General features: G+C 54.5%; 1 long non-coding RNA gene across 1 annotated transcript; it reads left to right on the forward strand.

Moving 5' to 3' along the window:
* The first annotated feature begins 22,059 nt into the window (after window positions 1-22,059).
* On the forward strand, window positions 22,060-27,177 carry LOC138745696 (uncharacterized). The gene is made up of 3 exons (XR_011346419.1): window positions 22,060-22,569; window positions 23,450-23,748; window positions 26,259-27,177. It is a non-coding gene; the product is annotated as an uncharacterized lncRNA (long non-coding RNA).
* The last annotated feature ends 218 nt before the right edge of the window (window positions 27,178-27,395 follow it).

Raw genomic sequence — 27,395 nt, forward strand, 5'->3', positions numbered from 1 at the left:
TGATTCCCCGCCTCTGATTCCCCGCCTCTGATTCCCCGCCTCTGATTCCCCGCCTCTGATTCCCCGCCTCTGATTCCCCTCCTCTGATTCCCCGCCTCTGATTCCCCGCCTCTGATTCCCCGCCTCTGATTCCCCGCCTCTGGTTCCCCGCCTCTGATTCCCCGCCCCTGATTCCCCGCCTCTCTTTCTCTGCCACTATTTTTGTGCCTCCTTCTCTGCCTCTCTTTTCCCACATCTCTTTCCCAGCCTCTAATTCCCCGCCTCGGATTCCACGCCTCTGATTCCCCGCCTCAGATTCTCCGCCTCAAATTCCCCGCTTCTGATACCACGACTCTGATTCCCCGCCTCTGATTCCCCGCCTCTTATTTCCCACCTCTCTTTCCGTGCCTCTTTCCCCGCCTCTCTTTCCTTGCCTCTTTCCCTGCCTCTTTCTCCACATCTCTTTCCCCACCTCTGATTCCCCGCCTCGGATCCCCCACATCTGATACCCCGCCTCTCTTTCCCTGCGTCTATTTCCACGCCTCTTTCTCTGCCTCTCTTTCCCCACATCTCTTTTCCGCCCTCTGATTCCCCGCCTCTGATTCCCCGCCTCTGATTCCCCGCCTCTGGTTCCCCGCCTCTGATTCCCCGCCTCTGATTCCCCGCCTCTGATTCCCCGCCTCTGATTCCCCGCCTCTGATTCCCCGCCTCTGATTCCCCGCCTCTGATTCCCCGCATCTGATTCCCCGCCTCTGATTCCCCGCCTCTGATTCCCCGCCTCTGATTCCCCATATCTGATTCCCCGCCGCTGTTTCCCCGGACTCTGATTCCCAGCCTCTGATTCCCCGCCTCTGATTCCCCGCCTCTGATTCCCCGCCTCTCTTTCCCTGCCACTATTTTCGTGCCTCCTTCTCTGCCTCTCTTTTCCCACATCTCTTTCCCCGCCTCTGATTCCCCACCTCAGATTCCCCACCTCATATAATACGACTCTGATTCTCCGCTTCTGATTCCCCGCCTCCGTTTCTCCGACTCTGATTCCCTTCCTCTGTTTCCCTGCCTCTGATTCCCTGCCTCCGATTCCCTGCTTCAGAGTCCCTGGCTCTTTCCCTGGCTCTCTCCCTGCCCTTCTTTCCCCACATCTCTTTTCCCCCCTCTTATTCACCCTCTTTTAATTTCAGCCTCTGATTCCCCGCCTCTGGTTCCCCGCCTCTGATTCTCCGCCTCTGATTCCCTGCCTCTGATTCCCCGCCTCTGATTCCCCGACTCCGATTCCCTGCTTCAGAGTCTCTGACTCTTTCCCCGCCTTCCTTTCGCCGCCTCTCTTTTCCCACATCTCTATTCCCCGCCTCTGATTCCCCTCCTCTGATTCCCCGACTCCGATTCCCCACCTTAGATTCCCCGCCTCTGATTCCACGCCTCTGATTCCTTGCCTCGGATTGCACACATCTGATAACCCGCCTCTCTTTCTCTGCCTCTCTTTCGCCACATCTCTTTTCCGTCCTCTGATTCCCCGCTTCTGATTCCCCGCTTCTGATTCCCCGCCTATGATTCTCCGCCTCTTATTCCCCGCCTCTCTTTCCCTGCCACTATTTTCTTGCCTCTTTCTCTGCCTCTCTTTTCCCACATCTCATTTCCGCCCACTGATTCCCAGCCTCTGATTCCTCGCCTCTGATTATCCGCCTCTGATTCCCCGCCTCTGATTCCCCGCCTCTGATTCCCCGACTCTGATTCCCCGACTCTGATTCCCCGCCTCTGATTCCCCGACTCTGATTCCCCGCCTCTGATTCCCCGACTCTGATTCCCCACCTCTGATTCCTCGACTCTGATTCCCCGCCTCTGATTATCCACCTCTGATTCCCCGCCTCTGATTCCCCGCCTCTGATTCCCCGCCTCTGATTCCCCGCCTCTGATTCCCCGCCTCTGATTCCCCGCCTCTGATTCCCCGCCTCTGATTCCCCACCTCTGATTCCCCGACTCTGATTCCCCGCCTCTGATTTCCCGCCTCTGATTCCCCGCCTCTGATTCCCCCCCTCTGAATCCCCGCCTCTCTTTCCCTGCGTCTATTTCCGCGCCTCTTTCCCTGCTTCTCTTTTCCCACATCTCTTTCCCCGCCTCTGATTCCCCGCCTCAGATTCCCCGCCTCTGATTCCCCGCCCCTGATTCCCCGCCTCTCTTTCCCTGCCACTATTTTTGTGCCTCCTTCTCTGCCTCTCTTTTCCCACATGTCTTTCCCAGCCTCTGATTCCCCGCCTCAGATTCCCCGCCTCTGAAACCACGACTCTGATTCCCCGCCTCTGATTCCTCGCCTCTGATTTCCCGCCTCTCTTTCCGTGCCTCTTTCCCGGCCTCTCTTTCCCCACATCTCTTTTCCTGCCTCTGATTCCCCACCTCGGATTCCACGCCTCCGTTCCTCTGCCTCTGATACCCCGCCTCTGATACCCCGCCTCTGATACCCCGCCTCTGATTCCCCGCCTCTGATTCCCCGCTTCTGATTCCCCGCCTCTGATTCCCCGCCTCTGATTCCCCGCCTCTCATTTCCCACCTCTCTTTCCTTGCCTCTTTCCCTGCCTCTCTTTCTCCACATCTCTTTCCCCACCTCTGATTCCCCGCCTCGGATCCCCCACATCTGATACCCCGCCTCTCTTTCCCTGCGTCTATTTCCACGCCTCTTTCTCTGCCTCTCTTTCCCCACATCTCTTTTCCGCCCTCTGATTCCCCGCCTCTGATTTCCCGCCTCTGATTCCCCGCCTCTGATTCCCTGCCTCTCTTTCCCTGCCACTATTTTCGTGCCTCCTTCTCTGCCTCTCTTTTCCCACATCTCATTTCCGCCCTCTGATTCCCCACCTCTGATTCCACGCCGCCTTTTCTCCGCCTCTGATACACCTCCTCTGAGTCCAAGCCTCTGATTCCCCGCCTCTGATTCCCCGCCTCTGATTCCCCGCCTCTGATTCCCCACCTCTGATTTCCCACCTCTCTTTCCGTGCCTCTTTCCCGGCCTCTCTTTCCCCACATCTCTTTTCCTGGCTCTGATTCCCCGCCTCGGATTCCCCGCATCTGATTCCCCGCCTCTGATTCTCCTCCTCTGATTCTCCTCCTCTGATTCCCCGCCTCTGATTCCCCGCCTCGGATTCCCCGCATCTGATACCCCTCCTCTCTTTCACTGCGTCTATTTCCACGCCTCTTTCTCTGCCTCTCTTTCCCCACATCTCTTTTCCGTCCTCTGATTCCCCGCTTCTGATTCCCCGCTTCTGATTCCCCGCCTCCATTTCTCCGACTCTGATTCCCTTCCTCTGTTTCCCTGCCACCGATTCCCTGCCTCCGATTCCCTGCTTCAGAGTCCCTGGCTCTTTCCCTGGCTCTTTCCCTGCCCTTCTTTCCCCACATCTCTTTTCCCCCCTCTGATTCACCCTCTTTTAATTTCAGCCTCTGATTCCCCGCCTCTGGTTCCCCGCCTGTGATTCCCCGCCTGTGATTCCCCGCCTCTCTTTCCCTGCCACTATTTTCGTGCCTCTTTCTCTGCCTCTCTTTTCCCACATCTCTATTCCCCCCTCTGATTCCCCGCCTCTGATTCCCCGCCTCTGATTCCCCGCCTCTGATTCCCCGCCTCTGATTCCCTGCCTCTCTTTCCCTGCCACTATTTTCGTGCCTCCTTCTCTGCCTCTCTTTTCCCACATCTCATTTCCGCCCTCTGATTCCCCGCATCTGATTCCCCGCCTCTGATTCCCCACCTCTGATTTCCCGCCTCTCTTTCCGTGCCTCTCTCCCGGACTCTCTTTCCCCACATCTCTTTTCTGCCCTCTGATTCCCCACCTCTGATTCCACGCCTCCGTTCCTCTGCCTCTGATACCCCGCCTCTGATACCCCGCCTCTGATACCCCGCCTCTGATTCCCCGCCTCTGATTCCCCGCCTCTGATTCCCCGCCTCTGATTCCATGACTCTGATTCCCCGACTCCGATTCCCCACCTTAGATTCCACGCCTCTGATTCCACGCCTCTGATTCCACGACTCTGATTCCCCGACTCCGATTCCCCACCTTAGATTCCACGCCTCTGATTCCACGCCTCTGATTCCTTGCCTCTGATTCCCCGCCTCTGATTCCCTGCCTCTCTTTCCCTGCCACTATTTTCGTGCCTCCTTCTCTGCCTCTCTTTTCCCACATCTCTTTCCCCGCCTCTGATTCCCTGCCTCCGATTCCCCGCCTCAGATAATACGACTCTGATTCCCCGCCTCTGATTCCCCGCCTGTGATTCACCGCCTCTGATTTCCTGCCTCTCTTTCCGTGCCTCTTTCCCGGCCTCTCTTTCCCCGCATCTCTTTTCCTGCCTCTGATGCCCCGCCTCGGATTCCACGCCTCTGATTCCCCGCCTCAGATTTTCCACCTCAGATTCCCCACATCTGATACCCCGCCTCTCTTTCCCTGCGTCTATTTCCGCGCCTCTTTCCCTGCCTCTCTTTCCCCACATCTCTTTCCCCGCCTCTGATTCCCCGCCTCGGATTCCCCACATCTGATACCCCGCCTCTCTTTCCCTTCGTCTATTTCCGCGCCTCTTTCCCCGCCTCTCTTTTCCCACATCTCTTTCCCCGCCTCTGATTCCCCGCCTCTGATTCCCCGCCTCTGATTCCCCGCCTCTGATTCCACGCCTCTGATTCCCCGCCTCTCATTCCCCGCCCCTGATTCCCCGCCTCTCTTTCCCTGCCACTATTTTTGTGCCTCCTTCTCTGCCTCTCTTTTCCCACATCTCTTTCCCCGCCTCTGATTCCCCGCCTCAGATTCCCCGCCTCTGAAACCACGACTCTGATTCCCCGCCTCAGATAATACGACTCTGATTCCCCGCCTCTGATTCCCCGCCTCTGATTCACCGCCTCTGATTTCCTGCCTCTCTTTCCGTACCTCTTTCCCGGCCTCTCTTTCCCCACATCTCTTTTCCTGCCTCTGATGCCCCGCCTCGGATTCCACGCCTCTGATTCCCCGCCTCAGATTTTCCACTTCAGATTCCCCACATCTGATACCCCGCCTCTCTTTCCCTGCGTCTATTTCCTTGCCTCTTTCCCTGCCTCTCTTTCCCCACATCTCTTTCCCCGCCTCTGATTCCCCGCCTCGGATTCCCCACATCTGATACCCCGCCTCTCTTTCCCTGCCACTATTTTTGTGCCTCTTTCCCTGCCTCTCTTTTCCCACATCTCTTTCCCCGCCTCTGATTCCCCGCCTCTGATTCCCCGCCTCTGATTCCCCACCTCTGATTCCCCGACTCTGATTCCCTGACACTGATTCCCCACCTCTATTTCCTTGCCTCTTTCCCTGCCTCTCTTTCCCCACATCTCTTTCCCCGCCTCTGATTCCCCGCCTTGAATTCCCCACATCTGATACTCCGCCTCTCTTTCCCTGCGTCTATTTCCGCGCCTCTTTCCCTGCCTCTCTTTCCCCACATCTCTTTTCCACCCTCTGATTCCCCGCTTCTGATTCCCCGCCTCCGTTTCTCCGACTCTGTTTCCCTGCCTCCGATTCCCTGTTTCAGAGTCTCTGACTCTTTCCCCGCCTCCCTTTCGCCGCCTCTCTTTTCCCACATCTCTATTCCCCCCTCTGATTCCACGCCTCTGATTCCCCGCCTCAGATTCGCCGCCTCAGATTCCCTGCCTCTGGATCTCCGCCTCTGAATCCCTGCCTCTGATTCCCCACCTCTATTTCCTTGCCTCTTTCCCTGCCTCTCTTTCCCCACATCTCTTTCCCCGCCTCTGATTCCCCGCCTTGAATTCCCCACATCTGATACTCCGCCTCTCTTTCCCTGCGTCTATTTCCGCGCCTCTTTCCCTGCCTCTCTTTCCCCACATCTCTTTTCCACCCTCTGATTCCCCGCTTCTGATTCCCCGCCTCCGTTTCTCCGACTCTGTTTCCCTGCCTCCGATTCCCTGCTTCAGAGTCCCTGGCTCTTTCCATGCCTCTCTTTCCCCACATTTCTTTTCCCCCTTCTGATTCTCCCCCTTTCAATCTCAGCCTCTGATTTCCCACCTCAGAATCCCCACCTCAAATTCCCCGCCTCTGATTCCCCGCCTCTGCTTCCCCGCCTCTGCTTCCCCGCGTCTGCTTCCCCGCCTCTGCTTCCCCGCATCTGCTTCCCCGCCTCTGATTCCCCGCCTCTGAAACCACGACTCTGATTCCCCGCCTCTGATTCCTCGCCTCTGATTTCCCGCCTCTCTTTCCGTGCCTCTTTCCCGGCCTCTCTTTCCCCACATCTCTTTTCCTGCCTCTGATTCCCCGCCTCGGATTCCACGCCTCTGATTCCCCGCCTCAGATTCTCCACCTCAAATTCCCCGCTTCTGATACCACGACTCTGATTCCCCGCCTCTGATTCCCCGCCTCTCATTTCCCACCTCTCTTTCCGTGCCTCTTTCCCCGCCTCTCTTTCCTTGCCTCTTTCCCTGCCTCTCTTTCTCCACATCTCTTTCCCCACCTCTGATTCCCCGCCTCGGATCCCCCACATCTGATACCCTGCCTCTCTTTCCCTGCGTCTATTTCCACGCCTCTTTCTCTGCCTCTCTTTCCCCACATCTCTTTTCCTGCCTCTGATTCCCCGCCTCGGATAACCCGCATCTGATACCCCTCCTCGCTTTCACTGCGTCTATTTCCACGCCTCTTTCTCTGCCTCTCTTTTCCCACATCTCTTTCCCCGCCTCTGATTCCCCGCCTCTGATTCTCCGCCTCTGATTCCCCGCCTCTGATTCCCCGCCTCTGATTCCCCGCCTCTGATTCCCCGCCTCTGCTTCCCCGCCTCTGATTCCCCGCCTCTGATTCCCCGCCTCTGATTCCCCGCCTCTGATTCCCCGCCTCTGATTCCCCGCCTCTGATTCCCCGCCTCTGATTCCCCGCCTCTGATTCCCCGCCTCTGATTCCCCGCCTCTGATTCCCCGCCTCTGATTCCCCGCCTCTGATTCCCCGCCTCTGATTCCCCGCCTCTGATTCCCCGCCTCTGATTCCCCGCCTCTGATTCCCTGCCTCTCTTTCCCTGCCACTATTTTCGTGCCTCATTCTCTGCCTCTCTTTTCCCACATCTCTTTCCCCGCCTCTGATTCCCCGCCTCAGATTCCCCACCTCAGATAATACGACTCTGATTCCCCGCCTCTCATTTCCCACCTCTCTTTCCGTGCCTCTTTCCCCGCCTCTCTTTCCTTGCCTCTTTCCCTGCCTCTCTTTCTCCACATCTCTTTCCCCACCTCTGATTCCCCGCCTCGGATCCCCCACATCTGATACCCCGCCTCTCTTTCCCTGCGTCTATTTCCACGCCTCTTTCTCTGCCTCTCTTTCCCCACATCTCTTTTCCGCCCTCTGATTCCCCGCCTCTGATTTCCCGCCTCTGATTCCCCGCCTCTGATTCCCTGCCTCTCTTTCCCTGCCACTATTTTCGTGCCTCCTTCTCTGCCTCTCTTTTCCCACATCTCATTTCCGCCCTCTGATTCCCCACCTCTGATTCCCCGCCTCTGATTCCCCGCCTCTGATTCCCCACCTCTGATTTCCCACCTCTCTTTCCGTGCCTCTTTCCCGGCCTCTCTTTCCCCACATCTCTTTTCCTGGCTCTGATTCCCCGCCTCGGATTCCCCGCATCTGATTCCCCGCCTCTGATTCCCCTCCTCTGATTCTCCTCCTCTGATTCCCCGCCTCTGATTCCCCGCTTCCGATTCCCCGCTTCTGATTCCCCGCCTCCATTTCTCCGACTCTGATTCCCTTCCTCTGTTTCCCTGCCACCGATTCCCTGCCTCCGATTCCCTGCTTCAGAGTCCCTGGCTCTTTCCCTGGCTCTTTCCCTGCCCTTCTTTCCGCACATCTCTTTTCCCCCCTCTGATTCACCCTCTTTTAATTTCAGCCTCTGATTCCCCGCCTCTGGTTCCCCGCCTGTGATTCCCCGCCTGTGATTCCCCGCCTCTCTTTCCCTGCCACTATTTTCGTGCCTCTTTCTCTGCCTCTCTTTTCCCACATCTCTATTCCCCCCTCTGATTCCCCGCCTCTGATTCCCCGCCTCTGATTCCCCGCCTCTGATTCCCCGCCTCTGATTCCCTGCCTCTCTTTCCCTGCCACTATTTTCGTGCCTCCTTCTCTGCCTCTCTTTTCCCACATCTCATTTCCGCCCTCTGATTCCCCGCCTCGGATTCCCCGCATCTGATTCCCCGCCTCTGATTCCCCACCTCTGATTTCCCGCCTCTCTTTCCGTGCCTCTCTCCCGGACTCTCTTTCCCCACATCTCTTTTCCTGCCTCTGATTCCCCGCCTCGGATTCCCCGCATCTGATACCCCTCCTCTCTTTCACTGCGTCTATTTCCACGCCTCTTTCTCTGCCTCTCTTTCCCCACATCTCTTTTCTGCCCTCTGATTCCCCACCTCTGATTCCACGCCTCCGTTCCTCTGCCTCTGATACCCCGCCTCTGATACCCCGCCTCTGATACCCCGCCTCTGATTCCCCGCCTCTGATTCCCCGCCTCTGATTCCCCTCCTCTGATTCCCCGACTCTGATTCCCCGACTCTGATTCCCCGCCTCTGATTCCATGACTCTGATTCCCCGACTCCGATTCCCCACCTTAGATTCCACGCCTCTGATTCCACGCCTCTGATTCCTTGCCTCGGATTGCACACATCTGATAACCCGCCTCTCTTTCTCTGCCTCTCTTTCGCCACATCTCTTTTCCGTCCTCTGATTCCCCGCTTCTGATTCCCCGCTTCTGATTCCCCGCCTCCATTTCTCCGACTCTGATTCCCTTCCTCTGTTTTCCTGCCTCCGATTCCCTGCCTCCGATTCCCTGCTTCAGAGTCCCTGGCTCTTTCCCTGGCTCTTTCCCTGCCCTTCTTTCCCCACATCTCTTTTCCCCCCTCTGGTTCACCCTCTTTTAATTTCAGCCTCTGATTCCCCGCCTCTGGTTCCCCGCCTCTGATTCTCCGCCTCTGATTCCCTGCCTCTTATTCCCCGCCTCTGATTCCCCGACTCTGATTCCCCGACTCCGATTCCCTGCTTCAGAGTCTCTGACTCTTTCCCCGCCTCCCTTTCGCCGCCTCTCTTTTCCCACATCTCTATTCCCCTTTCTGATTCCACGCCTCTGATTCCCCGACAGACTCCCCACCTCAGATTCCCTGCCTCAGATTCCCTGCCTCTGATTCCCCCCCTCTGATTCCCTGCCTCTGAATCCCCACCTCTGATTCCCCGCCTCTATTTCCTTGCCTCTTTCCCTACCTCTCTTTCCCCACATCTCTTTCCCCGCCTTGAATTCCCCACATCTGATACCCCGCCTCTCTTTCCCTGCGTCTATTTCCGCGCCTCTTTCCCTGCCTCTCTTTCCCCACATCTCTTTTCCGCCCTCTGATTCCCCGCTTCTGATTCCCCGCCTCCGTTCTCCGACTCTGTTTCCCTGCCTCCGATTCCCTGCTTCAGAGTCCCTGGCTCTTTCCATGCCTCTCTTTCCCTACATATCTTTTCCCCCTTCTGATTCTCTCCCTTTGAATCTCAGCCTCGGATTCCCCACCTCAGATTCCCCACCTCAGATTCCCTGCCTCAGAATCCCCACCTCAGATTCCCCGCCTCTGATTCCCCGCCTCTGATTCCCCGCCTCTGCTTCCCCGCCTCTGAATCCCCGCCTCTGATTCCCCGCCTCCATTTCTCCCACTCTGATTCCCTTCCTCTGTTTCCCTGCCTCCGATTCCCTGCTTCAGAGTCCCTGGCTCTTTCCCTGGCTCTTTCCCTGCCCTTCTTTCCCCACATCTCTTTTCCCCCCTCTGGTTCACCCTCTTTTAATTTCAGCCTCTGATTCCCCGCCTGTGGTTCCCCGCCTCTGATTCCCCGCCTCTCTTTCCCTGCCACTATTTTCGTGCCTCTTTCTCTGCCTCTCTTTTCCCACATCTCATTTCCGCCCACTGATTCCCCGCCTCTGATTCCCCGCCTCTGATTCTCCGCCTCTGATTCCCTGCCTCTGATTCCCCGACTCTGATTCCCCGCCTCTGATTCCCCGACTCCGATTCCCTGTTTCAGAGTCTCTGACTCTTTCCCCGCCTCCCTTTCGCCGCCTCTCTTTTCCCACATCTCTATTCCCCCCTCTGCTTCCACGCCTCTGATTCCCCGCCTCAGATTCCCCGCCTCAGATTCCCTGCCTCTGATTCCCCACCTCTATTTCCTTGCCTCTTTCCCTGCCTCTCTTTCCCCACATCTCTTTCCCCGCCTCTGATTCCCCGCCTTGATTTCCCCACATCTGATACTCCGCCTCTCTTTCCCTGCGTCTATTTCCGCGCCTCTTTCCCTGCCTCTCTTTCCCCACATCTCTTTTCCACCCTCTGATTCCCCGCTTCTGATTCCCCGCCTCCGTTTCTCCGACTCTGTTTCCCTGCCTCCGATTCCCTGCTTCAGAGTCCATGGCTCTTTCCATGCCTCTCTTTCCCCACATTTCTTTTCCCCCTTCTGATTCTCCCCCTTTCAATCTCAGCCTCTGATTTCCCACCTCAGAATCCCCACCTCAAATTCCCCGCCTCTGATTCCCCGCCTCTGCTTCCCCGCCTCTGCTTCCCCGCGTCTGCTTCCCCGCCTCTGCTTCCCCGCCTCTGCTTCCCCGCCTCTGATTCCCCGCCTCTGATTCCCCGCCTCTGATTCCCCGCCTCTGATTCCCCGCCTCTGATTCCCCGCCTCTGATTCCCCGCCTCTGATTCCCTGCCTCTCTTTCCCTGCCACTATTTTCGTGCCTCCTTCTCTGCCTCTCTTTTCCCACATCTCTTTCCCCGCCTCTGATTCCCTGCCTCCGATTCCCCGCCTCAGATAATACGACTCTGATTCCCCGCCTCTGATTCCCCGCCTGTGATTCACCGCCTCTGATTTCCTGCCTCTCTTTCCGTGCCTCTTTCCCGGCCTCTCTTTCCCCGCATCTCTTTTCCTGCCTCTGATGCCCCGCCTCGGATTCCACGCCTCTGATTCCCCGCCTCAGATTTTCCACCTCAGATTCCCCACATCTGATACCCCGCCTCTCTTTCCCTGCGTCTATTTCCGCGCCTCTTTCCCTGCCTCTCTTTCCCCACATCTCTTTCCCCGCCTCTGATTCCCCGCCTCGGATTCCCCACATCTGATACCCCGCCTCTCTTTCCCTTCGTCTATTTCCGCGCCTCTTTCCCCGCCTCTCTTTTCCCACATCTCTTTCCCCGCCTCTGATTCCCCGCCTCTGATTCCCCGCCTCTGATACCATGACTCTGATTCCCCGCCTCTGATTCCCCGCCTCTGATTCCACGCCTCTGATTCCCCGCCTCTCATTCTCATTCCCCGCCCCTGATTCCCCGCCTCTCTTTCCCTGCCACTATTTTTGTGCCTCCTTCTCTGCCTCTCTTTTCCCACATCTCTTTCCCCGCCTCTGATTCCCCGCCTCAGATTCCCCGCCTCTGAAACCACGACTCTGATTCCCCGCCTCAGATAATACGACTCTGATTCCCCGCCTCTGATTCCCCGCCTCTGATTCACCGCCTCTGATTTCCTGCCTCTCTTTCCGTACCTCTTTCCCGGCCTCTCTTACCCCACATCTCTTTTCCTGCCTCTGATGCCCCGCCTCGGATTCCACGCCTCTGATTCCCCGCCTCAGATTTTCCACTTCAGATTCCCCACATCTGATACCCCGCCTCTCTTTCCCTGCGTCTATTTCCGCGCCTCTTTCCCTGCCTCTCTTTCCCCACATCTCTTTCCCCGCCTCTGATTCCCCGCCTCGGATTCCCCACATCTGATACCCCGCCTCTCTTTCCCTGCCACTATTTTTGTGCCTCTTTCCCTGCCTCTCTTTTCCCACATCTCTTTCCCCGCCTCTGATTCCCCGCCTCTGATTCCCTGACACTGATTCCCCGACTCTGATTCCCCGACTCTGATTCCCCGACTCAGATTCCCTGTTTCAGAGTCTCTGACTCTTTCCCCGCCTCCCTTTCGCCGCCTCTCTTTTCCCACATCTCTATTCCCCCCTCTGATTCCACGCCTCTGATTCCCCGCCTCAGATTCGCCGCCTCAGATTCCCTGCCTCTGGATCTCCGCCTCTGAATCCCTGCCTCTGATTCCCCACCTCTATTTCCTTGCCTCTTTCCCTGCCTCTCTTTCCCCACATCTCTTTCCCCGCCTCTGATTCCCCGCATTGAATTCCCCACATCTGATACTCCGCCTCTCTTTCCCTGCGTCTATTTCCGCGCCTCTTTCCCTGCCTCTCTTTCCCCACATCTCTTTTCCACCCTCTGATTCCCCGCTTCTGATTCCCCGCCTCCGTTTCTCCGACTCTGTTTCCCTGCCTCCGATTCCCTGCTTCAGAGTCCCTGGCTCTTTCCATGCCTCTCTTTCCCCACATTTCTTTTCCCCCTTCTGATTCTCCCCCTTTCAATCTCAGCCTCTGATTTCCCACCTCAGAATCCCCACCTCAAATTCCCCGCCTCTGATTCCCCGCCTCTGCTTCCCCGCCTCTGCTTCCCCGCGTCTGCTTCCCCGCCTCTGCTTCCCCGCATCTGCTTCCCCGCCTCTGATTCCCCGCCTCTGAAACCACGACTCTGATTCCCCACCTCTGATTCCTCGCCTCTGATTTCCCGCCTCTCTTTCCGTGCCTCTTTCCCGGCCTCTCTTTCCCCACATCTCTTTTCCTGCCTCTGATTCCCCGCCTCAGATTCTCCACCTCAAATTCCCCGCTTCTGATACCACGACTCTGATTCCCCGCCTCTGATTCCCCGCCTCTCATTTCCCACCTCTCTTTCCGTGCCTCTTTCCCCGCCTCTCTTTCCTTGCCTCTTTCCCTGCCTCTCTTTCTCCACATCTCTTTCCCCACCTCTGATTCCCCGCCTCGGATCCCCCACATCTGATACCCTGCCTCTCTTTCCCTGCGTCTATTTCCACGCCTCTTTCTCTGCCTCTCTTTCCCCACATCTCTTTTCCTGCCTCTGATTCCCCGCCTCGGATAACCCGCATCTGATACCCCTCCTCGCTTTCACTGCGTCTATTTCCACGCCTCTTTCTCTGCCTCTCTTTTCCCACATCTCTTTCCCCGCCTCTGATTCCCCGCCTCTGATTCCCCGCCTCTGATTCCCCGCCTCTGCTTCCCCGCCTCTGATTCCCCGCCTCTGATTCCCCGCCTCTGATTCCCCGCCTCTGATTCCCCGCCTCTGATTCCCCGCCTCTGATTCCCCGCCTCTGATTCCCCGCCTCTGATTCCCCGCCTCTGATTCCCTGCCTCTCTTTCCCTGCCACTATTTTCGTGCCTCATTCTCTGCCTCTCTTTTCCCACATCTCTTTCCCCGCCTCTGATTCCCCGCCTCAGATTCCCCACCTCAGATAATACGACTCTGATTCCCCGCCTCTCATTTCCCACCTCTCTTTCCGTGCCTCTTTCCCCGCCTCTCTTTCCTTGCCTCTTTCCCTGCCTCTCTTTCTCCACATCTCTTTCCCCACCTCTGATTCCCCGCCTCGGATCCCCCACATCTGATACCCCGCCTCTCTTTCCCTGCGTCTATTTCCACGCCTCTTTCTCTGCCTCTCTTTCCCCACATCTCTTTTCCGCCCTCTGATTCCCCGCCTCTGATTTCCCGCCTCTGATTTCCCGCCTCTGATTCCCCGCCTCTGATTCCCTGCCTCTCTTTCCCTGCCACTATTTTCGTGCCTCCTTCTCTGCCTCTCTTTTCCCACATCTCATTTCCGCCCTCTGATTCCCCACCTCTGATTCCCCGCCTCTGATTCCCCGCCTCTGATTCCCCACCTCTGATTTCCCACCTCTCTTTCCGTGCCTCTTTCCCGGCCTCTCTTTCCCCACATCTCTTTTCCTGGCTCTGATTCCCCGCCTCGGATTCCCCGCATCTGATTCCCCGCCTCTGATTCCCCTCCTCTGATTCCCCTCCTCTGATTCCCCGCCTCTGATTCTCCTCCTCTGATTCTCCTCCTCTGATTCCCCGCCTCTGATTCCCCGCTTCCGATTCCCCGCTTCTGATTCCCCGCCTCCATTTCTCCGACTCTGATTCCCTTCCTCTGTTTCCCTGCCACCGATTCCCTGCCTCCGATTCCCTGCTTCAGAGTCCCTGGCTCTTTCTCTGGCTCTTTCCCTGCCCTTCTTTCCGCACATCTCTTTTCCCCCCTCTGATTCACCCTCTTTTAATTTCAGCCTCTGATTCCCCGCCTCTGGTTCCCCGCCTGTGATTCCCCGCCTGTGATTCCCCGCCTCTCTTTCCCTGCCACTATTTTCGTGCCTCTTTCTCTGCCTCTCTTTTCCCACATCTCTATTCCCCCCTCTGATTCCCCGCCTCTGATTCCCCGCCTCTGATTCCCCGCCTCTGATTCCCCGCCTCTGATTCCCTGCCTCTCTTTCCCTGCCACTATTTTCGTGCCTCCTTCTCTGCCTCTCTTTTCCCACATCTCATTTCCGCCCTCTGATTCCCCGCCTCGGATTCCCCGCATCTGATACCCCTCCTCTCTTTCACTGCGTCTATTTCCACGCCTCTTTCTCTGCCTCTCTTTCCCCACATCTCTTTTCTGCCCTCTGATTCCCCACCTCTGATTCCACGCCTCCGTTCCTCTGCCTCTGATACCCCGCCTCTGATACCCCGCCTCTGATACCCCGCCTCTGATTCCCCGCCTCTGATTCCCCGCCTCTGATTCCCCTCCTCTGATTCCCCGACTCTGATTCCCCGACTCTGATTCCCCGCCTCTGATTCCATGACTCTGATTCCCCGACTCCGATTCCCCACCTTAGATTCCACGCCTCTGATTCCACGCCTCTGATTCCTTGCCTCGGATTGCACACATCTGATAACCCGCCTCTCTTTCTCTGCCTCTCTTTCGCCACATCTCTTTTCCGTCGTCTGATTCCCCGCTTCTGATTCCCCGCTTCTGATTCCCCGCCTCCATTTCTCCGACTCTGATTCCCTTCCTCTGTTTTCCTGCCTCCGATTCCCTGCCTCCGATTCCCTGCTTCAGAGTCCCTGGCTCTTTCCCTGCCCTTCTTTCCCCACATCTCTTTTCCCCCCTCTGGTTCACCCTCTTTTAATTTCAGCCTCTGATTCCCCGCCTCTGGTTCCCCGCCTCTGATTCTCCGCCTCTGATTCCCTGCCTCTTATTCCCCGCCTCTGATTCCCCGACTCTGATTCCCCGACTCCGATTCCCTGCTTCAGAGTCTCTGACTCTTTCCCCGCCTCCCTTTCGCCGCCTCTCTTTTCCCACATCTCTATTCCCCCCTCTGATTCCACGCCTCTGATTCCCCGACAGACTCCCCACCTCAGATTCCCTGCCTCAGATTCCCTGCCTCTGATTCCCCCCCTCTGATTCCCTGCCTCTGAATCCCCACCTCTGATTCCCCGCCTCTATTTCCTTGCCTCTTTCCCTACCTCTCTTTCCCCACATCTCTTTCCCCGCCTTGAATTCCCCACATCTGATACCCCGCCTCTCTTTCCCTGCGTCTATTTCCGCGCCTCTTTCCCTGCCTCTCTTTCCCCACATCTCTTTTCCGCCCTCTGATTCCCCGCTTCTGATTCCCCGCCTCCGTTCTCCGACTCTGTTTCCCTGCCTCCGATTCCCTGCTTCAGAGTCCCTGGCTCTTTCCATGCCTCTCTTTCCCTACATATCTTTTCCCCCTTCTGATTCTCTCCCTTTGAATCTCAGCCTCGGATTCCCCACCTCAGATTCCCCACCTCAGATTCCCTGCCTCAGAATCCCCACCTCAGATTCCCCGCCTCTGATTCCCCGCCTCTGATTCCCCGCCTCTGCTTCCCCGCCTCTGAATCCCCGCCTCTGATTCCCCGCCTCCATTTCTCCCACTCTGATTCCCTTCCTCTGTTTCCCTGCCTCCGATTCCCTGCTTCAGAGTCCCTGGCTCTTTCCCTGGCTCTTTCCCTGCCCTTCTTTCCCCACATCTCTTTTCCCCCCTCTGGTTCACCCTCTTTTAATTTCAGCCTCTGATTCCCCGCCTCTGGTTCCCCGCCTCTGATTCTCCGCCTCTGATTCCCTGCCTCTGATTCCCTGCCTCTGATTCCCCACCTCTAATTCCCCGACTCTGATTCCCTGACACTGATTCCCCGACTCTGATTCCCCGACTCTGATTCCCCGACTCCGATTCCCTGCTTCAGAGTCCCTGGCTCTTTCCATGCCTCTCTTTCCCTACATATCTTTTCCCCCTTCTGATTCTCTCCCTTTGAATCTCAGCCTCGGATTCCCCACCTCAGATTCCCCACCTCAGATTCCCTGCCTCAGAATCCCCACCTCAGATTCCCCGCCTCTGATTCCCCGCCTCTGATTCCCCGCCTCTGCTTCCCCGCCTCTGAATCCCCGCCTCTGATTCCCCGCCTCCATTTCTCCCACTCTGATTCCCTTCCTCTGTTTCCCTGCCTCCGATTCCCTGCTTCAGAGTCCCTGGCTATTTCCCTGGCTCTTTCCCTGCCCTTCTTTCCCCACATCTCTTTTCCCCCCTCTGGTTCACCCTCTTTTAATTTCAGCCTCTGATTCCCCGCCTGTGGTTCCCCGCCTCTGATTCCCCGCCTCTCTTTCCCTGCCACTATTTTCGTGCCTCTTTCTCTGCCTCTCTTTTCCCACATCTCATTTCCGCCCACTGATTCCCCGCCTCTGATTCCCCGCCTCTGATTCTCCGCCTCTGATTCCCTGCCTCTGATTCCCCGACTCTGATTCCCCGACTCCGATTCCCTGTTTCAGAGTCTCTGACTCTTTCCCCGCCTCCCTTTCGCCGCCTCTCTTTTCCCACATCTCTATTCCCCCCTCTGCTTCCACGCCTCTGATTCCCCGCCTCAGATTCCCCGCCTCTGATTCCCTGCCTCTGATTCCCCACCTCTATTTCCTTGCCTCTTTCCCTGCCTCTCTTTCCCCACATCTCTTTCCCCACATCTCTTTCCCCGCCTCTGATTCCCCGCCTTGAATTCCCCACATCTGATACTCCGCCTCTCTTTCCCTGCGTCTATTTCCGCGCCTCTTTCCCTGCCTCTCTTTCCCCACATCTCTTTTCCACCCTCTGATTCCCCGCTTCTGATTCCCCGCCTCCGTTTCTCCGACTCTGTTTCCCTGCCTCCGATTCCCTGCTTCAGAGTCCCTGGCTCTTTCCATGCCTCTCTTTCCCCACATTTCTTTTCCCCCTTCTGATTCTCCCCCTTTCAATCTCAGCCTCTGATTTCCCACCTCAGAATCCCCACCTCAAATTCCCCGCCTCTGATTCCCCGCCTCTGCTTCCCCGCCTCTGCTTCCCCGCCTCTGCTTCCCCGCCTCTGCTTCCCCGCCTCTGCTTCCCCGCCTCTGATTCCCCGCCTCTGATTCCCCGCCTCTGATTCCCCGCCTCTGATTCCCCGCCTCTGATTCCCCGCCTCTGATTCCCCGCCTCTGATTCCCCGCCTCTGATTCCCCGCCTCTGATTCCCCGCCTCTGATTCCCCTCCTCTGATTCCCCACCTCTGATTCCCCGCCTCTGAAACCACGACTCTGATTCCTCGCCTCTGATTTCACGCCTCTCTTTCCGTGCCTCTTTCCCGGCCTCTCTTTCCCCACATCTCTTTTCCTGCCTCTGCTTCCCCGCCTCTGATTCCCCGCCTCTGATTCCCCGCCTCTGATTCCCCGCCTCTGATTCCCCGCCTCTGATTCCCCGCCTCTGATTCCCCGCCTCTGATTCCCCGCCTCTGATTCCCCGCCTCTGATTCCCCGCCTCTGATTCCCCGCCTCTGATTCCCCGCCTCTGATTCCCCGCCTCTGATTCCCCGCCTCTGATTCCCCGACTCCGATTCCCTGCTTCAGAGTCTCTGACTCTTTCCCCGCCTCCCTTTCGCCACCTCTCTTTTTCCACATCTCTATTCCCCCCTCTGATTCCACGCCTCTGATTCCCCGCCTCAGATTCCCCGCCTCTATTTCCTTGCCTCTTTCCCTGCCTCTCTTTCCCCACATCTCTTTCCCCTCCTCTGATTCCCCACCTTGAATTCTCCACATCTGATACCCCGCCTCTCTTTCCCTGCGTCTATTTCCGCGCCTCTTTCCCTGCCTCCCTTTCCCCACATCTCTTTTCCGCCCTCTGATTCCCCGCCTCTGTTTCTCCGACTCTGTTTCCCTGCCTCCGATTCCCTGCTTCAGAGTCACTGGCTCTTTCCATGCCTCTCTTTCCCTACATTTCTTTTCCCCCTTCTGATTCTCCCCCTTTGAATCTCAGCCTCTGATTCCCCACCTCAGATTCCCCGCCTCAGATTCCCTGCCTCTCTTTCCCCACATCTCTTTCCCCGCCTCTGATTCCCCACATCTGATACCCCGCCTCTCTTTCCCTGCGTCTATTTCCGCGCCTCTTTCCCTGCCTCTCTTTCCCCACATCTCTTTTCCGCCCTCTGATTCCCCGCTTCCGTTTCCCTGACTCTGTTTCCCTGCCTCCGATTCCCTGCTTCAGAGTCCCTGGCTCTATCCATGCCTCTCATTCCCTACATTTCTTTTCCCCCTTCTGATTCTCCCCCTTTGAATCTCAGCCTCTGATTCCCCGCCTCAGATTCCCCGCCTCTGAAACCACGACTCTGATTCCCCGCCTCTGATTCCTCGCCTCTGATTTCCCGCCTCTCTTTCCTTGCCTCTTTCCCTGCCTCTCTTTCTCCACATCTCTTTCCCCACCTCTGATTCCCCGCCTCGGATCCCCCACATCTGATACCCCGCCTCTCTTTCCCTGCGTCTATTTCCACGCCTCTTTCTCTGCCTCTCTTTCCCCACATCTCTTTTCCGCCCTCTGATTCCCCACCTTTGATTCCCCGCCTCTGATTCCCTGCCTCTCTTTCCCTGCCACTATTTTCGTGCCTCCTTCTCTGCCTCTCTTTTCCCACATCTCATTTCCGCCCTCTGATTCCCCACCTTTGATTCCACGCCGCCTTTTCTCCGCCTCTGATACACCTCCTCTGAGTCCAAGCCTCTGATTCCCCGCCTCTGATTCCCCACCTCTGATTTCCCGCCTCTCTTTCCGTGCCTCCTTCCCGGCCTCTCTTTCCCCACATCTCTTTTCCTGCCTCTGATTCCCCGCCTCGGATTCCCCGCATCTGATTCCCCGCCTCTGATTCCCCGACTCTGATTCCCCGCCTCTGATTCCCCGCCTCTGATTCCACGACTCTGATTCCCCGACTCCGATTCCCCACCTTAGATTGCCCGCCTCTGATTCCACGCCTCTGATTCCCCGCTTCTGATTCCCCGCTTCTGATTCTCCGCCTCCATTTCTCCGACTCTGATTCCCTTCCTCTGTTTCCCTGCCTCCGATTCCCTGCCTCCGATTCCCTGCTTCAGAGTCCCTGGCTCTTTCCCTGGCTCTTTCCCTGCCCTTCTTTCCCCACATCTCTTTTCCCCCCTCTGATTCACCCTCTTTTAATTTCAGCCTCTGATTCCCCGCCTCTGGTTCCCCGCCTGTGATTCCCCGCCTCTGATTCCCCGCCTCTCTTTCCCTGCCACTATTTTCGTGCCTCTTTCTCTGCCTCTCTTTTCCCACATCTCATTTCCGCCCTCTGATTCCCCGCCTCTGATTCCCCGCCTCTGATTCCCCGCCTCTGATTCTCCGCCACTGATTCCCCGCCTCCATTTCTTCGACTCCAATTCCCTGCTTCAGAGTCTCTGACTCTTTCCCCGCCTCCCTTTCGCCGCCTCTCTTTTCCCACATCTCTATTCCCCCCTCTGATTCCCCGCCTCTGATTCCCCGCCTCTGCTTCCCCGCCTCTGATTCCCCGCCTCTGATTCCCCGCCTCTGATTCCCCGCCTCTGATTCCCCGCCTCTGATTCCCCGCCTCTGATTCCCCGCCTCTATTTCCTTGCCTCTTTCCCTATCTCTCTTTCCCCACATCTCTTTCCCCGCCTTGAATTCCCCACATCTGATACCCCGCCTCTCTTTCCCTGCGTCTATTTCCGCGCCTCTTTCCCTGCCTCTCTTTCCCCACATCTCTTTTCCGCCCTCTGATTCCCCGCTTCTGATTCCCCGCCTCCGTTCTCCGACTCTGTTTCCCTGCCTCCGATTCCCTGCTTCAGAGTCCCTGGCTCTTTCCATGCCTCTCTTTCCCTACATATCTTTTCCCCCTTCTGATTCTCTCCCTTTGAATCTCAGCCTCGGATTCCCCACCTCAGATTCCCCGCCTCTGATTCCCCGCCTCTGCTTCCCCGCCTCTGATTCCCCGCCTCTCTTTCCCTGCCACTATTTTCGTGCCTCTTTCTCTGCCTCTCTTTTCCCACATCTCACTTCCGCCCACTGATTCCCCGCCTCTGATTCCCCGCCTCTGATTCCCCGACTCTGATTCCCCGACTCCGATTCCCTGCTTCAGAGTCTCTGACTCTTTCCCCGCCTCCCTTTCGCCGCCTCTCTTTCCCCACATCTCTTTCCCCGCCTCTGATTCCCCGCCTTGAATTCCCCACATCTGATACTCCGCCTCTCTTTCCCTGCGTCTATTTCCGCGCCTCTTTCCCTGCCTCTCTTTCCCCACATCTCTTTTCCACCCTCTGATTCCCCGCTTCTGATTCCCCGCCTCCGTTTCTCCGACTCTGTTTCCCTGCCTCCGATTCCCTGCTTCAGAGTCCCTGACTCTTTCCATGCCTCTCTTTCCCCACATTTCTTTTCCCCCTTCTGATTCTCCCCCTTTCAATCTCAGCCTCTGATTTCCCACCTCAGAATCCCTGCCTCAAATTCCCTGCCTCTGCTTCCCCGCCTCTGATTCCCCACCTCTGATTCCCCGCCTCTGATTTGCCACCTCTCATTTCCCGCCTCTCTTTCCGTGCCTCTTTCCCCTCCTCTCTTTCCGTGCCTCTTTCCTGGCCTCTCTTTCCCCACATCTCTTTTCCGCCCTCTGATTCCCCGCCTCTGATTCCCCGCCTCTGATTCCCCACCTCTGATTCCCTGCCTCTCTTTCCCTGCCACTATTTTTGTGCCTCCTTCTCTGCCTCTCTTTTCCCACATCTCTTTTCCCGCCTCTGATTCCCCGCCTCAGATTCCCCGCCTCTGATACCATGACTCTGATTCCCCGCCTCTGATTCCCCGCCTCTGATTTCCCGCCTATGTTTTCCCGTGTCTGATTCCCCACCTCTGATTAACCACCTCTCTTTCCCTCCATCTATTTCCGTGCCTCTTTCTCTGCCTCTCTTTCCCCACATCTCTGTTCCCCCCTCTGATTCCCCGCCTCTAATTTCCTGCCTCTGATTCCCCACGTCTGATACCCTGCCTCTATTTCCCTGCGTTTTTTCCGCACCTCCTTCTCTGCCTCTCATTCCCCACATCTCTTTTCCGTCCTCTGATTCCCCACCTCTGATTCCCCGAATCTGATTCCCCGTCTTTGATTCCCTGCTTCAGAGTCCCTGGCTCTTTCCCCGCCTCTCTTTCCCCGCCTCTCTTTTCCCCTCTCTGAATCCCCGCCTCTGATTCCCCGTCTCTCATTCCCCGTCTCTCTTTCCCTACCTTGATTTCTCCACCACTCTTTCCTCTATTCTTATTCCAACCATCTGTTCCAACGCCTCTGTTTCCCTTCCTGTTTTGCCGCCTCTGTTTCCCCACCTGCTGTGGCAGATCTGCATCTGGACGCCTGGAGTGAATGGTGTATGCCTGGCTGTCTGATCTGCGGAGGAGATGTCCCGGTGACTGGAGTAAACCTGGCCTGGAGGTTCCCGAGTCTGTGCCATTGTTGGGACTTTTTTCTTCTCGTTATATAGGTGCATTTTAGTCTTGTGTAGTTTTGATCTTTTATCTGGAGTTGAAATGGCATCTTGTGTTGCCTGATGTGGAATCACAGTTTGCTGGTTAGCATTGTAGTTTCTGGAGGCTGTCATTTCATTTTTAAACTGTGTCCTGGTTTTAAATGACAATACAGGCTACTACTCTTCTTCTATCCATATCTTTTAAATATCCCCACTGTCTCAGTGGACACCCCCTCTGCAATTTCCTCCCTTTCTATAGCTGGGATACTATCCCTGACCAGTAACATTATTCGCCCCCCACCCCACTACCCCTCATTCTATTCCTTTTAAACCCAAACCCTAGGACCTGCATCAGCAAATCCTGCCCTTCCTCCAACCAAGACTCTGTAACAGTCACAACATCAAAGTTGTACATACTGATCCATGCTCAAAGTTCATCCCCTTTATTCCTTGCATTGAAATAGACATTTCAAACCCTCTGACTGACTCCATCTGTTTTTTTCCTCTGCCTGTCTTTTTTTTTGACAAACTCAGAACATGTCCCCTCATGCTTTTGAACTTCTGCTCTCATATTGTGGTTCCCGTCCCCCTGCCAAACTGCCATCTGGTATCCAAGGAAAGCATCCTGACTGGTCCCCATCTGTTTCCAACAGGTGTCAATCACACCGGAGCCCAAGAAGAGTGTAATCACCTGCCTGAATGACTATCGACCAGTTGCACTTGCATTAACAGTGAAGAAGTGTTTGGAAAGGCTCCTGTCTGAGTGGTGATGTGGATCCATTCCAGTTCGCCTCTCATAATAACAGCAGATGTTGTCTTACTGGCCCTACACCAATCCCTGGAGCACCTGAACAGTAAAGATGCTCTTTATCAACTACAGCTCGGCATTTAACACCATCATCCCCTCCAAACTGACCAGCAAACTCCAAGACCTGGGAGTTAACACCTCCAGACCACAATCAGTGAAGGTTGGTAAGAATATCCCCTCCACGATCTCCATCAGTACCAGAGCACCACAGGGCTGTGTTCTTAGCCCCCACTCTACTCACTTTACACCCACGACTGTGTGGCTCGGTACATCAACAATATCCCCTCCAAATTTGCTGACGATACCACGGACGTGGGTTGTATAAAGGAAGGGGATGAGTCCACATGCAGGAGGGAGTTTGAAAACCGAGCTGAATGGTGCATCAACAACAACCTCGCACTCAATGTCACCAAAACCAAGGAGTTGATTGTTGAGTTCAGGAATGGAAAGCCAGAGGTTTAAAATCCAGTGATGATTGGGGGATCAGGGGTGGAGAGGGTGAGCGAATTTAGGTTCTTGGGAGTCACCATCTCAAAAATTCTTCCTGGACCCAACACCAATGTCCTCGTGAAGAAAGCATGTCAGCGCCTCTAATTCCTCAGGGGTTTGTGGAGGTTTGGGATGACACCAGAAACCCTGGCAAATTTTGACAGAGATGTGGTGGAAAGTGTGCTGACTGGCTGCATCATGGTCTGGTATGGGGACACCAATACCCCTGAGAATAAAGCCCTCCAAAAGGTCGTGGACACAGCCCAGGACATCACAGACAAAACTCTCCCCACTATTGAGTTTATCGACAGGGAATGGTGCTGTCAGAAAACATCAGCAATCACCAAAGATCCACACTCTCTCTTTCTCTTCTCACTGCTGCCATCAGGAAAGAATTCTCGGTGCCTCAAGACTCACACCCCCAGGTTCAGGAACAGCTGCTCTCCCTCCACCTTCAGACTCCTCAACAACAAACTCAATCAGGAACTCATTTCAGGACTCTTGCAGCACTTTATTGATTTTCTTTGTTTTCAATTCTTTTATCTTTCCAGGTTTCCACTGAACCGTTTATTTTTGCACGACCCATTCGTGGGAATTCGGCCGTGTCCACAGAAAAAAGGGAATCTCAGGGTTGGATGTGATGTCGAGTATGTTCTCTGCCAATCAATGGGAAATCTCCAAATCTTCAATCTTGGTGCAAACCAACCATTACTGTCCAAGCTGCAGATTGCAAGGGCTGTAAAGTGCTGCCACCGCCTGTTCACACTGAGTACTGCATGCATGAAGCAAGGGAGAGAGAGAGATCTAGGTATAATACCACCACCTGGTGTCCGGACTCGCGAACTACAGGGTACATGATTTTTATTTTTCATGGGAGTGTTGGAGAATGAGAGGAGACTTGATTAAGGTTAACAAAATAGAGCAAGATGGATAATATGGAGCTCCAATGCACAGGGAGGTCTCACCTGTGAAGGAGCAAGTGTGAGATCTCCCAGTTCATTCTTGCTCGGGCAGTGGTGGCCAATTGCAAGACAGCTCCAATTAGGGGAAGAGAATATGCTGTTTCAGGTCATGGGTTTGAAACGGTTTCCCCAGTTGTGCCATTCAGACTCAAGAGAGCAGATACTTGCAGACAGGTAGGAAACCTAGTTTTATTGTGGAGAATTGCTTGTTTTTTGGGGTGAAGGTTGTTTGTGGTCTGAGATTCTTAAATACTTTACAATGGAAGCAGCAATTTTCCTTGTGCCTGATTGCTACATAGCAGTTAAAATGTCTCAAATCTATCCCTCAGCCAGTACTTTTGGTCATTGATTTGGAGTGATGGCTTGGCAATATTTATAGCATGGTGAGTCCAAAGCTCTCAAAGTGACAATGTGGAAGGAGTTTGTCTGTTCTTTGTGTTTTCTGCCACCCTTGAGAACTTAAAAAGTGCCGTGAATTGTGGTATTGGTGAGACACAAGCTTGTTTTGCCCTCTTTTTGTTCTGTATGTCTATAAAGTTTCAGTTTAGGGATAAAATGTCCAGACACTGTTCTGTTCAAAAGTCTAGTAACCAAATCAGATTCTCCCGAGTTCTTGTCATGGATATGCATCAAGAAGCCTGTTTTGCAGCAGTCGTGTTGCATTAGAGGTGCACATACAATTTTCAAAAATAATGAGTTTGAAACCAGAAAAAGATCAGGTCGTGCCCAAAGGTTCATCTGTGCTGTTGAATTGAATTGATGGCCCCAGGACCAGAATGTGCACTTCCACCCCAGGGCCTTGAGCTTCCCAAATCGCCAATGAACTTACGGCCCCCTTGAGCTGTGGAGTGTGGGAGGAAATCCACACAGACACCGAGAGGATGTAGAAACTTCTTGCAGTCAGTGCTGATTTGATCCTGGGGTGACTCGTGCTGGAGAGGTGGGACTACTGACCTGCCTTCACCTTGTGATGGCTGATTTTTGTCTGTTGGTGGATGGAGGTCTGACATGATATTCCCTTGGCCTTGAGGGAAAGAAGAGTAGAAATTGCAAGGGCTCTGACAGAAATATTTAAAACCTGTTTATCCACGGGTGAGGTGCCAGAGGAATGGATGTAATCTAATGTTCCTTTGTTTAAAAACGGCTTCAAAAGCCAACCAGGTGAGCCTGACAGTGATAGGTTAATTATTGGAGGGTAATCAGAGAGTACCTCGAAAAGTATCTGTTCAAATAGCAGGCCTTAATCAACCATAGCATAGAATACTGGAGTCGGGCAGTGAGGTTGAGACTAGACAAGGTATTGGTGAGGCCCTGTTGAGAGTACTGTGTGCAGTTCTGGTCACCAGATGAGAGGAAAGCTATCAACAAAGTCGAGAGGGTGCAGAGAAGATTTACGTCAATGTTACCTGGATATCAGCAACTAGATTACAAAGAAAGATTGAGCAAATGAAGTCTTTATTCTTTGGATTGTAGATGGTTGAGAGGGGATTTGATCGAAGTCTTTAAAATTACTAGGAGGATAGAACGAGTTGATGTGGAGAGACTTTTTTCATTGCGGGGAGCAGAGATTGAAACAGGAGGTATTGAGTTAAGAGGCAAAAGTTTGGAAGTAACATGAGGGGGATCTTCTTGACTCAGAGTGGTGGTTCAGTGGAGTGAGCTTCCGGGAGAAATAGTGGCGGCTGGGTCCATTTTGTCATTTCAGGGAAAATTGGAGGGGAGGGGAATGCAGAGAGGTGGTACGAGAGGAGAGTATTTAGTTCAGTGCAGACAAGAAGGGCCAAATGACCTGTTTCTGTGCTGTAATTGTTATAGGGGTAAAATGTGTGGCAGTAACTTGGAAGTCCGATGCGTATTTGGGAATGGGTCGATGGCCACACTGAAATAGCCCGTTGTATCCCACTTGAAATAATTACATCGAATTCACGGAACAAATTTGAATTTCTCTTTTGAAGATTTGGGATGTGTATTTACTAATTGTAGGAATTAAGTTTTAATCACCCAACACGAACTTTCTGACTCCTATTAACCAAGAAAAGCAAGATTTTATTTGAGAGTTTTGCTCAATTTTTATAAATGCTATCTAGATGTTTTCTCTCTTTATTGTTTTCTATTGGGCAGCTGTGGGAGGGGTTACTTTTTAAATCACTATGCATTAATTTTATCTTATTTTCAAAGAAGAAATTTAAGTTTTTTAATGCATATGTTAAATTAAATGTAAAAATGTTACAAATAAGATAAATGAAGAATTGTTTCAGGAACTGGCAATCTTCCACGAGTGCCATTAACTCCAGGCAGCAGGAATATGTGAACGAAACACAAAACTGGCCAGAACAACTGAGGAAACACGGCTAAAAGTGCCCAAAAAGGTGCTGATGCCATCTTGATTTTAACGTAGGTGACACCGAGGAATGCGTTGGGGCAGAGATGGTCTATGGACAGCCAATACGGACGCCTTGGGGAACAAAGCCTGCACCATCAGTAGGGATGGACAATGGTGGGTAATGAATAAGCACATATTAGAGACACTGAGAGAGAGACACACACATACCCAGACAGACACACACACACAGACACAGAGAGACAGATACACACACACACGGACACACATGCACACAGAGAGACACACACAGAAACACACACAGACAGAGAGAGAGACACTGACAGCGAGACAGAGAGACAGACAGACACACACAGACAGAGACACACACAGACAGATAGACACACACAGACGGAGAGAGACACACACAGACGGAGAGAGAGACACTGACAGAGAGACAGACAGACACACACAGACAGAGACACAGACAGACAGATAGACACACATAGACGGAGAGAGACACACACAGACGGAGAGAGAGAGACACACACACAGAGACAGAGAGACACACATAGAGACAGAGAGAGATACACACACGACAGAGAGACAGACACACACACAGACAGAGACAGACACACAGAGAGACACACAGAGAGACAGAGACACACACAGACACAGAGACACGCAGATACAGAGACACACACAGATACACAGACAGAGAGAGAGACACACACACATACAGACACAGAGACACTCATTTAGACAGAGGGAGAGAGACACACAGACAGTGACACACACAGAGACACAGAGAGAGACACACACACAAACAGACAGAGAGACACCGAGAGAGACACACACATACCCAGACAGACAGACACACACACAGACACAGAGAGACAGATACACAGACACACACACACAGAAACACACACAGACAGAGACAGAGAGAGAGACACTGACAGCGAGAGAGACAGAGAGACACACACAGACAGACACACACAGACAGACACACACAGACAGACACACACAGACAGAGAGACACAGACAGAGAGAGACACAGAAAGAGAGAGAGACACAGACAGAGAGAGAGACACAGACAGAGAGAGACACACAGACAGAGAGACACACAGACAGAGAGACACACAGACAGAGAGAGTCACACACAGTCGTAGTGACACACACACACACACAGACAGAGAGAGAGAGACCCCTTGG

This window comes from Narcine bancroftii, chromosome 11 (assembly GCF_036971445.1).
Source record: "Narcine bancroftii isolate sNarBan1 chromosome 11, sNarBan1.hap1, whole genome shotgun sequence".
NCBI classification, from domain to species: Eukaryota; Metazoa; Chordata; class Chondrichthyes; order Torpediniformes; family Narcinidae; genus Narcine; species Narcine bancroftii.